Consider the following 15,651-nt stretch of genomic DNA (forward strand, 5'->3'; position numbering starts at 1 on the left):
GTGATCAAATGACAGGAGACTGCATAAAATTGCTTTCTAAATGGGAGGTATCTGGTACAATCTCGACTTGGAGAACGACTATCATTAATGAGGGTTTTCATGGTTTTCCTCAGCCCCTGTGCGCATATGTTGGGATGTTTCCTTAATGTAGTCCATGGCAGCTTTCTTCTACTTCCTTTCCAATTCATCATTCATTTATCACATCATCGCCATTAAACAGTCTGAGCAACAAATACTATCAATTTTGAATGTAGAAGCCAAACTAATTAGTAGATCTCATGGACCTTTAAATATTGCATGATCTACGAGATTTGGGAGGTACTTACTTGTTGTTTAATTTCATGTTCTATTAATCTAGGCAAGTGAAATGTTTGTTGTGCTGTAACTGTTAAGCATTGCCAACTGGTGGATGCTACTTTCGTGTTTTTACTGACCACATTACAGTTCTGTCGTCATGCATTGCGGTCAACAGACCCATTGTTTTGGCCACCCACGAATTAACCGAGTCTCTCCATACGTCACCCACAACTTAATATAGTTACAATACAGAAACTGTTTCAAATCTCCACACCACATGCTTTTTGTTTTTGGTTAGTTTTTGCTTTTATTTAACGACTGAGTTTCAACTGCTTTGGTTAATTAGTACCGACTGAGAAATTATTATAAATAATGAAATAGGAATGAAGCCACAGTGGACTCTTACAGGACCAGTCCAGAATTTTGCAGAAAAGACTGAGTAATATCTCGATTATCTGTGTTAGGAAAGCCACAGACCCGACAAGATAGCCCCCGAATACAAAACAAAGGTGCTGACTGACCTTTGTGCCACGATGTTGGGTGAAAGAACATAGGACGAGGATGTTACACAACAGAATGTACCAGAGAGACATGAGTGACAAGAATGGAGAAAATTTCAGGGATAGGAGCTTCATAATTTGTGTTCTTCGTTGTATATAATTAGGATAGTCATATCAAGGGACAGAAATGAGTCGAATATTTGTTACGCAGAAATGAGAAATGTTTGGGGCTTACAAAATTGTAGTTGAAAAAACTGCGGGAACTAGACCACTTGGGGCGCCTAGATGCAGACCACAGGGACAATTTTAAAACTGATTTTGAAGAAGTGGGATGTGAGCGGTGGTCTGGTTTAATCTGGCTCATTCGTGGGCTTCCGTGGACATAGTGAATCAGGTTCTGGTTCCCTAAAAAGCTGGGAATTTATTGCTCTAACGTTAACTGCTGAAGAAAAAAGTTTCAGCCTTCCATTTAACAGGGTTTCATACTAAGACAATAAATTTGTGGATGCTTGAATTACAGTTAAGAATTTTATCGTATTTTAACCGGTATTTACTTTATTAAGAGGCTGATTTCATCTGGTAACTTCTCAGAACATATATTTCGTCGAATTGTAATGCAAGCTGAAAGGAGTACTTTTGCAAAATGCTGTCTGGAAATTTGCCAGATTGGACCAACTCGTTTACGGCTTAGTTGTCAATAACCTGTAAGCCAAAGTATCTTGTGACATACATTAGCATATTTTCAAGAGGAAGATCAAACAAGAATATACGATGCTTACAAATATATGGCCCTTTCAAAGGCAAGTCATTTTAAGCAGGACAGTTTTGTGGAGTGACTGATTTCGGATCAGCACATTAACATGGGACCCAACAATACGGTTTTCGTGTCTTACTTCTGTCCTTCTAGATAATCTTATTTCACCCTTTCCTTTCTTTCTTTGCATCATTATATCATTATCTTCCTTCTTGCTCATCATCTTATTCTATTATTCTCCTTCTTCCTGTTTTGTTTCGTGTTGTTCCTCATCTTCCTTCTTCATTGTCCTATCCCGGATAATTGGTCGTTTAGGGTTTGAAAATTTTAAACCCTTCAGTGCTACGAACGTGATAAATCACACCGAATCCAGTGATGTGTGATGTATGAATTACAAGAAATTACTGTGTTCTTTTTAGAGGTCAGGTCATCCAGTTGCACTGTGTGAACAGTGTAGTACAAATTATAATTTGCCTTAGAAATTTACAGATGAAATAATGCTAGAAATGTTCAGCATATAAAATGTTCTGTCTGTGTACAGAAGACAGCCACGTTTTTACTTTAGTCGGCCCGAAGTGCAGCTTTGGGTTATTATAACGTGTGTCGGGATACGTGGGCCTAGATTTCTCAGTATTGGTGAGATTATCTAGTTAAGTTAGGAAAATTTAAGATGGCAATTACACACCGTACGATGTAGGTCTGCTTGTATTCAAACGCCACAGCATCAAGTCGCTGTCATGATCTCTTCTGTCCCGTTACTTGCAGCCAGTATAGTGCCATACATGTTTTATTACGCAGATAAGCAGAGACAAAGTGAGAAACAGTTTCTCAAGTCATTGAACCGTTGTTACTCCTTATTTCCATGTTGTACCCAAAAGCGTTTTAAAAGTGCCTGCAAGCCGCCTGTACCCCGTCCCCAACCAGTGAAATTGAGTCCACGTGCTCAGCCCTTTATGTCATTTCTGTTAGTTTTAATATTATCCTTCGTCTTTGCGCTCGGAATCCTAAGTGGTCTTTTCCGTTCAGGTTTTCTAGCTAACATTTTTTACGAATGTCTCGTCTTCGCCGTGCCTTATAAATGCCCCGCCTGTATTGTCCTCGACATGTCTATGAAGCTTGCCATTTAGTAATATTCTCTGTCTCCTGTCATGTCCTCTCCCATCCAAATATTTTCCTTAACACGTTGTTCTCAAACATTCTTAGTCTATGTTCCTTCCACTTTTACACCCATACAAAACAACAGGTAAAATTGTAGTGTGCGTGTTTTATTCTGTATATTTTTAGATACCATAAAAGAAGAGAGCAAATTTTGAAAAGGGATATGTTTGGTAGCAGTTTATACATCTGTTCCATACCAGATTCACAGGAGATTCAAAATACAAAAAACTACAGCAAATAACAGCCAGGCAATATGCCACTTAACCACGGTTCTCAATCTACTGAGACCTGGGGCGACATTTGCCATTTTGTATTGGCTCCCAGGCCACCGGCCTATAAGTGAGGACACTTGACTGAAACCTATTAAAACATGCTACTTACTATCACAAACAGGTTCACGTAACTTAATACTCAATAATTTCCTTTAACAATTTTTAATATTTTCCTTCTATTAGTCATTTATTTAAGATTTAAAATATTCAGTTTAATCGGTAACTCAATTTTATTATAAAAATTATACAATATTTAAAAAGTACGTTTTCCGAACAAAAGATTTCGGTGGGTTACATGTTGATAGCCTACGGTTTAAACCGTCATGGTGACTGCGTATTGTTCCTAGGTTACGACTAGACACGATTTATTAATTTGGTTAGGACTGAATGTCTACAAATTGAAATTTTTTTAATTTGATTACTTCGCAGTTCGTTATGCACATGCATCAGTCATAAGCAGACAGCTCGCATTGTACAAACAGGTGCCATTAAGACAAGGCCTCACTGGAATGTAGGGTATAAGCACGTTCATTCGAATGAACAATACGCATTTAACGGAACCTCCATTTTTTCTTGTCTATTCTGGCATTCAGACTAACGTTTCTTTGTTGGGTGTTTGATTGTCACACGCCCAAGTAGCTTGTCCTATTTTAATACAGCGTATCGGTTTATATTCCCTTGGGGCGCTATGCGTTCCTTCAAACCTCTTCGAAAGTCGTTCCCTATCTTCAGTGCGTTCCTTTAAACCTTATTTTATTTGTATTTTCCACTAAAACCTTTTCATAAGTCGTAGTTTATTTCTAACGCTCTCTCTCAAACCTATCCTGAAACAGAATAACCCAGTCTACGCCCTACTGCGCCTTTCGTCTGGGCTTAGGTCTTCAAAGTGATCTCTTTCGTTCAAGAATTTCAATCAAAGTTTTGTACTCATTTTTCATCTCCCTGTCAATAGTAAGAGTGAGGATAAGCATAAATAAATACAACTAAATAAATTGTGCCATGAAAAAGTGGAAGCGTTGGGCTTTAGGCCTATAGATTTATATAACGACACATTTCTATCTTGTGTAGGCCTGAACGAATCGCCTTCAGCCATGAAGATGCTACGTAGTGTATATGTATTGAGCAATCAGCTAACGGTTCCAGAGTCTCGCATTCTTAAACCTCCGACGTATTTCATCGGACCATAACTTCTAACTTTTTCCTTCGTATCTGGTAATGATACAAACGGTTGCACCCTATTTGTGATTGTCTACACACTGTAAGTAGCAGTTAACGGCTCTAACTAGTGATGTGATCCTAAAACCCAAAATTCCAGTTCTAATATTATATATTATACAGGATAACTTAGGCTATCAGAATGCCAACAAAGTAAATTATAATGCTACATTCACTTCTGCTGAAATATTGTTCGAATGCTCAAATTGTGTGGTAATCTGTTTTCGCAGAAACTTCGTTGAAACAAGATTACAGAATACAGAGTACAAAAAATTTGCAGTTTTGATTTTCATTGAGCGTATCTTATTTTAATACTTTGATCTTACAGCAAACATTGCGGGTGCTTTCTGCATTATGATATTTTATAAAATACTAGCACACTTTTTGGTTAACTAATGCTGTATTAGCATGTTACTTTTCATTTAAAAAGTAGTATTATTCTGTTGCTGTGAATTTCCGTAAATATTCCACAGAGAACTGAACCTGAGAAATGTTCTCATTTAGGACGCACTGTCATTCAGAATCAGATCCGGAGATATTTTATATGAAATTTTATTCAAATTGAATTGGCATATTCTTTGATGTTTGATCTAGAATAATAATTCATGTAAAATAGTAACTCGTCACTTCGCAGAAATAATTATCTGTGTCTCAGTCCTCTGTAGTTTCTTAAAATATGGGTTTTAAAATGTTCTCTGAAACTCTGAATAAAAGAGATGTTACCTCAGAACTCTCTGTCGTCAAATGAATAAAGAAAACATTGTTATACTCTTGGCATAATGTGCCTCTGTCTTGCTGTTTATGGAGTGACATTTTGGTTTGTGAAATATTAACGTGGGTGGATGTGGACGATGACATCTGAGTACAAATGAAAGGTCTGTACGCACACTCTTCCCTCGTCCCTGTCCAGAAAGCTTTCGTTTTAAAAGCCTTATTCTGAAAATCATCCCGTTGAACATTTCTAGTCATGTCTTGTTTTCGTCATACATTGTGTGTCTGTAATTATTCGTACACATGCTCAAAAGCATTAACTGCGGTAAGACGAAAACGCGGAAGGAATTATATATTGTGATATAACAATATCTCATTCGTTTCAAAAAAACTTACCCTTTAATAATCCTCTGTCCATTTCTTATTCTGCCTTCAGCTTTTTCCTCCAGTTTTGTCCATTCGAAGATGGCACTTCAGCTACTACGAGTAACGCAAATAACACTGCACAAGTCACTCACATCGTACAAATGTTCTTGAAGATTCTTCAGTAATAAATGCAGGAGTTTTGTCTAATGCTTAGCGACCAGTAATAAATTGTTCTAAATGTCACTAATTAAAGTACAGAGAACGAACCACTGTATAAATCTATTCGTCGTAAAACACAGTAATTGTTTTGTCGTGCCTTATTTGTTTTGTAAACTGTCTAAATAATAAGTTAGTTCCATGAATTGTTATCCTGCCAGACACGATCAATTAAGTGCTTTGGTATCCTTGATTATATTTTTATATGCCTGCTCGGAATGTATTAGCTCACAGTGGATAATTTGTTTCGGTTAGAGGAACTAAGTTTGATTTTGTAGTATTTAAGGATGTGAAAATGATTAGTAGTTACTGGCAGGTTTAAGGGTACAGTAAACGTTTATGGCTTTTACTTGTATGCTTGTGGTGCCTTAGCAATTTAGCGAATTTATAGACGTAGTAATTAAACATGTCATTATTTAATAGTACATTCTACATCAGTGAGCTGAAATTTGAGAAGTATCAATAAACTGAAAGTATTAAAATATTCAGAAAATTTAAATATTGGAAATTAAATATTTGGATGATGTGGTATTACCTCGTATATGTAGAAGATACGTGACAATTTCGTAGTTTATGCTGAGATGTGAATGAAGAAGAAGTAATATAGTGTTATAAACGCTACAGTTAAGATAAAATATCGCGTATTATATTGAAGATTAAAATGTTTATGTGCTTTTGATTAAACATACGCGGTTCTTTCTTTATGGTGTAGTTATAGAAGAATGAGGTGGTTATAGGTCAAAATATTTCATGCTTGTTCTTTCGAATTATGTCACTGTACGAAATTAAATGGACGCAGAAAAATAGTATTTTACAGACTTCAAAATTGTAGTATGGAAATGAAGTTCACGAAATAAAATGAAAGAAATTGAAGTTGGCACAAATGAGTGGTTGTCCTCAAATTAAAAATATGGGTCTAGAATAGTAAATGGAACGAGTATGAGAAACGGAATACGTTGCTAAACTCTGGTCTATATTGAACTGAGGCAGTTCGCAGTGCCATTCCGGACAGAGGCGCGCTTCTATCAAGGAACTGTATTCGGAGTGAAAAGAAACTTTTCGCGTTGCGGCGAAGATATCCTCGTTGATTCGGTTGTTGAGAGATGTGGGTTGATGTATCACTCTCGTTCACCAACACTAATCATCACCACTTGATACGTACGTTACCCCTCTTGCAAAAACGTTGTCACCAAATCCGTCTACGTGTCAGATCGGGAGCACATTCAGATTATTTGTGTTGCTTTACTACGACAATTGTAGTCCACATTACGCAACACACCTCACATTGTCACTCAGGTCGTTTACACTCGTAAATTTAGATAATGTTTGTGCGATCTTTGCAAACAGTATCCTCAAGCAGCTACTTACTTAGGTCATTTTCGCAGTACGTTCAACACTTTTTAATTTAACTGTTTATCTTTTCTGAAACATTTCATGTCATTTATTTCTTAGGTAACTGTCACTGTTCTTATCTGAGAATATTAATATGCAGTTAAGGAAAACTAATATATTACGTTTGCTCCTAATAAAAACTGTAATTTTTATTCATGAATTGGTTTATTACTCTTGTTTCCATTCCTGTGTGACACAACTCAGTATTTGTTCGATCAACATTTTATAATTTCTTAATAAATCGTATTAAAACACAATAAACAAATATTTTCCACGACGAAAATAACATTTCTATTTCTACGCTGCCTTATTCACTGCACGTGCAACGTTGTTTATATAGAAATGTTTCGCGATTTTTATATTTCTTGCTTCTGTGGGTGTTTTCCCTGCCCATGACCTTACGAATGGCGTTGTGGTGCCGCGGTAGTTGTAGAGGATGGCGCTCTGCTGTCCACAGCAGCTGCTTGCCGACTGACGTCCCTCTCTGCTCGCTGTCTTCATTCCTCGTGAGAGAGAGTAGCAAGTAGTGTGAGCAGCAGCCTTAACGTCTGTACCATGTAGCTGCTGAGTAGAGTAAAGTACGCCCAGTAAAAAAGTGGAATGGAGGTATAGCTCCACACATTCTTAACATCGACACTAGGCCCCAGTCGCTTTACTCCCCTGGGGGAAACAGTCCTCTCTGCCCATTTCTGGGACCAGAGTCGGTTTGGACTTGGCGACGAAAAGAAACCTTTTTACACCTGCCGGTAATCGAATCGGATCGTCCGACCCGTAGCTTAGTAAGAATTATGATTGTACTATTCCGACTTTTTAACAAGTTTACTGCTACGTGATAGTTGTATTCTGTGTTATTGCTTTACAATTCCAGTACAGACCCATGATATGTTTCAGTGTATAGTGACAAGGAATAGATTTCTTTAACGGGCTACACTGTCTAGGCTCCGTTTATGTGAAGTTTGAGACAACGCCAGGCGTCGGAACGTCGTATATCGCTCACCCAGAATAGTAGGGTCCCTAGAAAAATGAAATAAAATGTTGTAGAGGAGCAGTTCTGTTATTTGTGCTGTGTATATAAAGTCATAGAAACTTGGTGAAATTTGTTATGTTTTAGTAATTGTGTTTGTACGTAAGAGATATGAAATTAGATGTTCATTGTCTGGTGCGTGCGGGGGCAATGTGACGGTGACCAGGGGTGCATGAAGGAGGGAAGAACGAAAGCGAGCCTTGTCTCATTGGCTACTTCCAGATTTAAATCTTATGACTCGGGCAGACAAGCTTATTGAACTCAAGCTGAACTGAGAATCAGTTTTGAAAGGACGTGGTGAGATAGATTAGTGCGTTCCGAACAATCTTTCAGACACCACATCCAGTTTCTGTGAAGTGGTATCTCCTTGCATAATTGGACAATTGAAAAAATGCTTTGACGGGTTGTTGCCTCATGGTCGGAAAAAGGGAGAGTTTGCTGCCTGGTAGTGGTCGTCTTCATGCTTCAGAGGAGCACTGCTAGAACAGCAGTACAGAAAATGCCACTACTCAGTTCAAACATACACGCATATGCTCGAAAAGTGAATATAGCGGTCTTGTTTTGTTGCGGTAATGGTTTTTAGATGTCCTGTCCGGCCAGTAGTCAAATCACGTGGCATCCATCTGTCATTAATATCCTTTCGGTGCTGAGTTCTGGAGAACTGTCTGAAGTATTGTTAATCGTGCATTTGTTAAAGTGGAAATGAACTAGAGAATGTTGCTACAAACACCGCTGGTTCCAAAAACCAGCAATTCTGGAGAAATTTAAAATGCTGCTGCAGAATTTTATCAATTTGGTTTTATTGTTTGAAGTTATAACTAACTAAACCATCCCTAAAGATGACGATATTATGTTTCTCCGAAACGATTGTATCAATTTTCAAATCCATTCTGTATCACGTCCCAGAAGACCAAATCGACGTCCCTAGGGAAGACTTATGTATTTTCATCAGTATTTTCGTGCATGCGCAGACGACAATGCACAATGTTCAGCTGTAAGGTGGCACATTTAGTAGAATTCGGTTACGTTGTGTTCATGAACTATTTCTGCCACGTACTGAAAAATAAACCAGCCCAAGTTTGAAATGCCTGCCATAGACAACTTATCCAGTCGTAATTTAATTTAAATAAAAGTAGTCTACTTACTGGCCAGCTTATTTTTGTAACAACGCAGCGTTTAGCGTGGTTGAATAATTTTGCTTTCACAAGTTAAAGCTTTGGCTTTTCCATGTACTCGTGTCATGTCACCTATATTTCTCACTCGAAAAGTTGTCAGTTACGTAAACAGGTTCTGTAATCAGCATAATTGCATGTTTCTCCCCACCATCCAGGAAGTTTTCCTTGAGAAATAAGTCAGCTGGTTCTAAAAGACGTTGCTATCAAAAGTGGCATTTGTCGAGTATTGAATATTTCCCGGTACGTTTGGGCCTCGCGACTTTAAAAGCCTGGGTTCAAACCGCGTCGCATTTCTTGAGCAACTTCGAGCTTGACTTTGTACGGCCGTGGACGGACGCCGTGAAGGTGCAGGCATTAATTTGTGGTCCTCCGCAACTATGGTACCCACCTACCTACGCGGCGTCACTACCTAGAAGTCTGTCTTGCCGGAAGCGTCGAGGGGACGTACCACTGGGTCAGTGCTGGGTATCAGTAGCCAATAGATAGTGAACCTCCTCACCGTGTATAAATATCGCACTGCTGCCTGGCTTAAAGTCCAGTCCGGCAGTATTTCACTCAGCTGGTAATAAGAGCTTGAGTAATACTGCAGGGCTGCTATAATTGTTCCACACACTGACTGAGGTTCAGGGGTTTGAGCCCGGACCCAAATCAGCAAACTCACTTGGATCCTGTGACATGTCCTGACTAAGGATACACTCAAATTTCAGAAAGTCACTCAAGGAAAATGGCTTTCAGGTGCGATTAAAAATTCGAAAAAAAACACGTATTTAATAACTTTTAATCGATTTTTCTAATTTTTTGCTTTACATTAATAACTAGCTTAGTATTCGTCTACTGATATACTAACTACACTTCTTGTATTACACGGCTACATGTTTCGACTCATAATGTATCATCGTCTGGCTTCCACATTTTTTCCCTTCAGTCGCTAAGGGACCATTTTGTTTCTACATAGTCTCACATAGATTCTGATTTCAAATGTATCCATTTGTTACATTTTTAGTATCTGCAATTCTTATTAGTCTATTTGTATTGACTAATTATATAATTTGTATTTGTGTTAAAGTTAACAATCAATCTAAATGTTACAAAAACATTAAAATTTAAAGTTCAAACTATGATTCTGTTGTTTACAGCTGTTGCAAATTTATTTTTATAGACCTATAAATTTTTTATTGGAACGTTATAGAATATATTAGCAACTGAAGTTAACAAATGTCAAGGCCTGAAGGTGAGACATTAACAGTGTCCGAACATATGGCCACATAATAAAATTATTATAATAAACTTGTATGTAAATGGAAACTTAAGGTAGTTATCGAACCTTCTTAGTTGCTTCCACTCCCCACTTCTGTCTAAAACCGATGTCTATAATGTGTGAACTCCTAGGATAATTCTGTCCCCCCTGTACTCTTCTTTAGGCCTATATGATAAGACACAAGGACAGCAGTACTTGCATGAGCCCATATAACACAGCCATCGAAGCTTAGTTCGCGGTTGGATGAACGATTTGTTTGTTCGCTAGTTGTTCAGTTTGGCCCTGGGGCCCAACGACGCTCCTCCGTGATGAGTTCTGAGGGAAATTTTTCCGGCTCCCTCCACCACGTTTCTCGGCTTCTTCGCGATGCGGTGTTCGGCAAAGGAGAAAATGTGGGCTGATGAAGGCGAAGTGTTCATCGTGGAATTGAGTTTTCAAGTTAGGCTTTTGTGAAAGAGATACAATGATCGTAACAGAGAAGACTACAAAGAGAGATCTTGAGAATTACTGAATGTGTAATGTGAGAAAGTTGCTGATACGATCAATGAATGCATTCTTGTAAACAAACAGAAACATGTTGAACCATCTATTATGGATGTTACTCTTAAATGAGGAGCACGAGGTTACAACGATGAGATTCATGTCTAATGGCGCTTATTAATGCTTGAAATATTCAGGGGCATGTAACAGAGGAAATTAAAGCTTGTTTCTTGTAGGTAAAATTCTGTCTTACCGTCATACTATAATAGACTGCCTGGTGAATGTTTAGTTTTCGGCTGCCTGGCCATTTTTCTGTCAGAACAGTATTACCGCAATTCATAATTGAAGTTTTGTTGACAAAAACAGGCAAGTAAAGGAAAATGAAGAGAACACAGAATATCTGCTTCTAAATCTGGGTTCTGCTTTATTTCCGTGGGTCTGTGAATGCCGTTTCAAGATTCTGTGCTAGGAGCCTGACGTGTTGTATCGTTACTAAAATTTCGTACGTAATTTCTTAGTTTTATCTTTGACCCGGCACATGGCCGGAACTTTTAATGGTGGTTTGAAAGCGGCAGGTGGCATTTAATGTATAACCTCAGGATTTTTACTAACATGCCAAGTTCACACAGGAATGCGATGTGCACGGAATCTGACGTATATGTAGATAACTAACGATTCGGAGAAACATACTGTCTTCATCTACAGCCCATTTCGGGTCAGTGTTAAGAATTCGCGGAGCTAACCTCCACGCTCACTACATACCTTCATGGCATGGTGATTGATCGTAAGGAGATGTGTTGTTGTGCCGTGTGGTATTTTGGCTGCATACATACGTTTCGGAGAAATGTACGGGTTCCATCTTCAGAGACCACGTGAGAAGACTACCATCTATAATCATTAAATGATGTGTTGTCCGTGGTTCGCGATCCTCTGTGAGACGAATGTACCGTAATACAGAGGATCAGCAGAGCCGTCAGCTGGACGTCGTAACAGCAAGGGGTCTGGTAGGCAGCGTCTTGCAGGAGGAACAGTTCTGTCTGCATGTCAGCGTTCCAAAAGCAAACAACCGGTTCTCGTGACTGCTCGTACTGGTCACCTTTCGGTTCCATCTGTAGGCCTGCTACAGCGAAACAATGTGCCTCGTTTCTGAGACACAGCCCGTACATTTACAGGATATTAAAACAGAAGATGGAGCGAACGTGTCCTGCTTTGTGTTCGGGAGGTCCCGGTTTTTTAAGTCTTGGCCTGGAGAAGGCTTTTCTGACTGAGGCTTTCGTGATTTTCCTCAGTCCCTGCAGGAAAATTCCGGGGGGAGAAAACATAAAGGAAAGTGTGTTACTGTTGAGTTTGAAGCGAAACATGCAAATAGCGTGGTACTACAGCATCTGACGGCTTAGTAATGACGCTTGAAAAGTTCCTCAAATCGAAGGGCATCTTCAAATTTGTAATTTTCAATTCTTGTCATGTATGTTGCTTATAAGTACTTATATTTTATACAATTTCTTCCACACACCGTATGAAATATTCCTGATGGTACAGAAAGTAAATTCTGTTAAGATAATTGCGAACCTGGGGATGGGAATGCACTAGGGATCTATAAATAAGGAGACTCTTTATAGATCCAGTCAAACATTGCTCATTGCACGGAGATCAAAGCACCGCATGATCTGTACATATACACAGAACAACGTCGAACCACAGAGAAAAATCATGAATGATTATATTAGCGGTCTAAGCTCGTTCGCAAGACCAAGGCTTGCATCTCAAACGGCTCTAGAATTTCAATACACATTCCTTCACAGAGAAGAATGCTTTCTTCGTGTGTATTTTTACTCCATAAACATTGCAGTATTTTACATTCAACAAGAACAATAGAGTTAACGCGACAGTACGTCTTCTAATTGATGCCACTGTAATCCACTTTTCACTTCGATATCACTGAGCGGTGCGCAAATTGGTTTAAGGAGTGCACCCAAACAGCTGTTCACAGTATGTGTTCCGTCGCTTGTGTGTGTTCGAATTAACGGTCTTAGAATATCGCATTTAATTTTAACTATCAAAGCGTTCTGGATTATAATGTCTAAGGTTATGGACGGAGAAAAATAGGTTGTAAAGACGTAGCTTGGTTGAAATTTAATTGGGATGTTGTCTTAACAGGGTTGTGAATGTGAACCTGGACTGAACTGGTTTAGGGTGAGATCATACAGATTCTCTTGTGCACGTTCATCTTGGATTGAAGTGGCTTACCGCAACGTCATAGCTGAAAAGGTTGACTGAATTGTATCTGATGGCGGCCATGAACTGGCATGGATTCTTAACATGCAGACTTTTAAAAGGTAGATGGAGACAGTTTCCCCTGTCTGTGTAGCTTGCCCTTGTGCACAATTGCCGTGGACGTTTACCGACGTTTCGGATATGCTTCCTTTCTCTGTCATCAGAGCGATGAGTGACATGATAGAGGCAGTAAGCACCTCTGAAACGTCGGTAAGCTTCTTCCAGACTGCACGGTGGATGTCTGAGAAGACGGTCATCTTCATCCTCGCAGTCTTGAGAACCTGAATTCTCGTTTCACGTAGTGTCTGTATGATGTTTCCTTGCAGTTGCCCTGTGGCAGCAATTGCAGTGGCAGAAATTGAAGGTTTTTTGATAAAATTTGGGGGGAAACCGCAAATATATTTATGATGGTCTCGGGTAAACATTATAACGCTACCTATAGATAAAATAAAAATTCAGTATCAGAATAATAGGAAAATCTATGCTTTTGCGCCATCTGTGAACGGGGTCTAGAATTAATTTCGTTCTAACGTAGGAATTGTATTAACTGCGCTGTCTATGGATATAACTGAGAAGTCACTATACCCTGAACATACGTAATTGAGTGCCATCTACTGTTCATCGTTTCAAGTAGGATAGGTTTGCATTGTCATTGCTACAGCTCATGGCTGCCGGTATTGTTGCGTCATCTCGTAGAGCTCGTTCAAAAATCATGTGTAAAGATGACAGCCTTCCGGGGTATTACACTGTGCAGTTGTCCGACGTTTCAGAATTGTGTACTTCCTCCACCTGAACGACGCAACATCCCAGAAGGCTGTCGTCTTCATAGTGACCGCCGTGAGAACGTGAAATATCGCTCAGAAATCTCGTAACTAACGCGTAGGCTGGGGTTCAGTACGACATGTCTCATTATTCATGGGGATATCTTGGTACTGAGTAGGTTAATGTGGCGGTAGTGGGAGATGTTCGGTTCGAATCTCGATCGGGATTTTGGTTGTCGTATATTACGTTTATTTTGTTGCCACATTTTGTAGAGGCTAATAGCAGGATACCTCAAGTTCTTTGCTACCTATCATGTATGATAATTTTCTCATTTCATGCAAAGCTAGATAATTTGAGCATTTGAAACGATTGAACCAACTCATCAATACGTGAATGATAAAGTTTTATTAAGATACCAAGTAAGAATATGTAGGTCTACCTTAAGTAATGAAACCGTATTTGTTTTGTGAGAATCTACCCACAACTTCATAACTTACTCAGTTAGTCGGCCAATCCGTACATCAGGTGGCAAGAAGATGGCTTCTGTCCGTTGTGACCTGGGTTCATTCCCAGATGACTCGAAGTGAGATTCTTGTTGGATGAAGTGGCACTGTAGAAAGTAGTCACGTGTGCAATTGCTTGGTTAGTTCGTTAAGTAAGCAACGCAGTCCTACATAGTTGGTTAGCTGTTCCTTGGTTCGTTCAACTACTCTATATCACGTACGAAAAATGGAACGATTATTTTGAGTAATGAATTTAGAAGGATGTGGATGGAAGTAGTCGTTGCGTATTTTCAAAGTGGATTGATTTATTTACCCGGGCGGACAGAGGGAAGCAACAATATATTCGGTCCAGGCAGAGAATCGAATTTGGGGTTACCCGAATACAAGTTTTTCTCACATAATCGCCTTATTTGGTGTAGTTACATGTTTTAGTATCTGATCGTTAGCAGTCTCATTACTTAGTTGGCTGCTTATTGTAAATAGTTTGCTCGAAGAATATAAAATGAACTCATTTTGGGGAGATCGTGTTTGTGTCCCCTTACTTATTTCCTGAAACTACTGAACGGTGAAAGGCGGTGTGAGATATCACCAGACGCTCTCACATACTCCACTGTAACCACTCTACACGATGTACAAATCGAACGTTACAGATTTTCTCAGAAGGCCTTATTGTATACAAAATGTGTACATAACACAGTACTTATTAAGCATTGCAACTTTTATTTGAAATATGTTTCGTTGTGGTATGTATTTAACGAAACTAGAATAAACTATTACCTTTACAGCAGTGCTATTTTCTTTGCGATCAATGAAGTTGAAGTCGTGAGGTATGTTTGAAGGAATTGGTATATTTTCGTTCGCAAACCAACAACTGTCCCCAGATCAAACACACAATAGGTCTAACATGGCAATATCAGATTCGGTGTCACATGTTCAAATGACACATGATATCTCCGTTGTCAAGTGTACGGGGTATTTATGTTTGGTTTGAGCGCACTGCGGTGTGTGTGTGTGTGTGAGGCCTGTCTGAGGCCCAACGCGTTCCTTAGCCGAACCCCACGGCGTCCTGGCGTTGTTGGAATCCGGTGGTGGGCAGAGTGATGTAGACTCGAAGGTGAACCAGTGTTGGAATCTTGTTATTTTGTACGCCCTTAGGGGTCCCTACCTGTCTGCCTGGCCTAACCTGGACATCTCCTTCCACTCTATGTCATTGGCATACCACAGGGCCTCTAGATTCAAACAACACTCTCAGGTGACTACGGTTTTTTTAAATCTCAGGAAATTTCCTAGTGTA

General features: G+C 39.2%; 2 protein-coding genes across 2 annotated transcripts in view; one reads left to right on the forward strand and one right to left on the reverse strand.

Annotated features, from left to right (window-relative positions):
• LOC110829427 (uncharacterized) overlaps positions 1-7,503 on the reverse strand; it is a 38,805-nt gene extending 31,302 nt beyond the window's left edge. The window contains exon 1 of the mRNA XM_022063127.2: positions 5,304-7,503. The gene's annotated coding sequence lies outside the window, so the exon portion shown is untranslated. The remainder of the gene's footprint in view (positions 1-5,303) is intronic.
• The window catches only part of LOC110829430 (co-chaperone protein HGH1 homolog), a 60,502-nt gene that overhangs the window by 37,407 nt on the left and 7,444 nt on the right, over positions 1-15,651 (forward strand). The window lies entirely within an intron of this gene.

The sequence above is a fragment of the Zootermopsis nevadensis genome, unplaced genomic scaffold, assembly GCF_977971745.1.
Source record: "Zootermopsis nevadensis isolate Lab colony 2312 unplaced genomic scaffold, Znev_1.0 Znev_ptg000027l, whole genome shotgun sequence".
Taxonomy (NCBI): domain Eukaryota; kingdom Metazoa; phylum Arthropoda; class Insecta; order Blattodea; family Termopsidae; genus Zootermopsis; species Zootermopsis nevadensis.